General features: G+C 42.2%; 1 pseudogene; it reads left to right on the forward strand.

The window, feature by feature from the left end:
• The first annotated feature begins 263 nt into the window (after positions 1 to 263).
• LOC118525182 (protein BTG3 pseudogene) lies at positions 264 to 1,959 on the forward strand (annotated as a pseudogene).
• The last annotated feature ends 253 nt before the right edge of the window (positions 1,960 to 2,212 follow it).

The raw sequence follows: 2,212 nt of genomic DNA on the forward strand, positions 1-2,212 counted from the left end.
AATATTTCTGAGTTTTTAAATGCTAAAGGTCATAATTTTCTTTATACAGCAGCAAACAAAAAACCTTATAATAGAAGTGAAGATTATTGGTTGTTTTTTCTTGAATGACATTGTTAAAGATACAGGATTATTTTTTGCTTCAGTGTTATTAGAAATATATTGCATGGAAAATAAAATGATAATTTGGAAAGAAACAGGGGTATTCTGCATAAGGGACTGTTCGGGCAACTGCATGCTGTGTATACTGTAATTCTTAGCTAGTCATGCTGATTACAGCAAGTAGGTAAGTAAGGAGAGGCAAGTTACCAGGAGCTAGTTCCTCCTTGCAGAATTGCTTTTATTAAATTGCTCTCTACTGTGATCATCAGCCTATATTGAGGAAAAATATAAGAACATTAGTAAGCACATCCTGTCTGATCTTAAGACAATAATCATCATGTTCATCCTGATAAATTGCTGTTTCTGTGTTATAAACCCTGTGCGTTGAGGAATTGATCAGGTTTCCCTTTGCCAGTGAACTTGGTAGAATGCTCAGGGCCAAATTTATGACTCAGTTGTAGCAACCATATGGATCTTTATGATGTACATTTTACCATCGTTCCTAGTTATGTTTTATGTCCTTTGTCTCTTTCTTTTGCTCTGCTTTTATTTATGCTATCTAAGTATTTTATGTCATTTTGCAAGCCACATTCAATCTTTTCTGGAATAAGATGGGGATAAATAGGCAATAGGGAAGTGGATAGGTAATTTCCAGTAGAGTGCTACTATGTCTTTTGGTTCTTTCCTTGAAATACCTTATGAATAACACAACAAAATAACTCCCAGCTTACCACTTGATAAATCTTATAATTTAAAGAGAAGTATTTAGACGAGGCAGGAGCCCCAGGCTGGGATCAGGCTCACTGTGCAGAGGCGGCGCCGGGGTTCCTACCCGGGACTGTGCGGAGGCGGCTGCCAAGTGTGCAGCCCCAGCGCCCCCCGGAGCTCCCGCGGAGGGAAAGGTGAAGAAGGAGATTGATGCTGTTGCCTTCCTTCTCACGAAAGGCGAGTTAGAAAACATGGTAACTTGAAAACAGAGGCCGTTGAGAGATTTGTTGAGAAATTGACTCATACTTCCAGAAAAATAGAAAAATCAGTGGTATCCAGAAAAACCATCAGAAGGACAGGCCTACAGATGCATTCCTGTAAGTTTCACAGTTGATCCGGCGTCCTGGAAGCCTGTGCGAACAGGGGCACCTTGTACATGGACCTAGGTTTGCCAAAGGAGCTCACTCTGTGCGGGGCGCCGTGGGAGGTGGGCTGTCGGGTGTGGGGTGGGGACGGAGAGAAAAACAATGCGTTCACTGGTGTCAGCTTTGAAAATGACGATGAGAGGGGCGCCTGGGTGGCTCAGTCGGTTAAGCATCTGCTTTTGGCTCAGATCATGATTCCAGGATCTTGGGATGGAGCCCGAGTCGGGCTCCCTGCTCAGTGGGGAGCCTGCTTCTCCCTCTCCCTCTGTTGCTCCTCCTGCTTGTGCTCTCTCTTTCTCTCTCTCTGTCAGATAAATAAATAAAATCTTTAAAAAAGAAAATGAGGGTGAGAACAAGGAGGAAATCTCCATGAAAGTTAGTTACCTCTGATGTTCATTCAGGATCCTCTTCTTCAGACTAAGAAACAAGTAAGGAAGTAGAAGTGAAACCCAGTTGGGTGAGGGCAGCCCCAAGCCCTGTGTACCAGATTTCAGAATTGATATTCCTGCCTCCTCCAAGGTGGCACCCTTTGCCCAGAAAGAAGCCAGGAATGTTCCGAGGGAATGCCCATCAGAACCACTACTCTCCTCCTATTCCATCTGGTTATCCAAATCAGGGAAGGAAGAATAAACCATATCACCCAGATCTGGTTACATGGGTACCTCCTCCTGGAATGCATTGTGTCCAGAGTCACCGGACTGATCCTCACGTGTTAGCACTCCGCTAGCTCCTTTTGCTTCTCTGTTGGTGTCAGTGTTGAGAGAAGGTAGAACAAGACTGACCACATATTAAAAGCTAAATGTTCATACTCATAGTAGTAAAGTTAGATGGACCAAACCATCAAACTTATTTTTATAGAGAAGTTATCGACAATAATCTTTCTTAAAAATATATATATGCACTTTAAATATATCATTATAGTTTGAGAAACTTCATTAAAGTTAATCAAGTGCTTGAGTTTTTAATATTGGACTTGAATA

The sequence above is a fragment of the Halichoerus grypus genome, chromosome 5 (genome assembly GCF_964656455.1).
Source record: "Halichoerus grypus chromosome 5, mHalGry1.hap1.1, whole genome shotgun sequence".
Lineage (NCBI taxonomy): Eukaryota > Metazoa > Chordata > Mammalia > Carnivora > Phocidae > Halichoerus > Halichoerus grypus.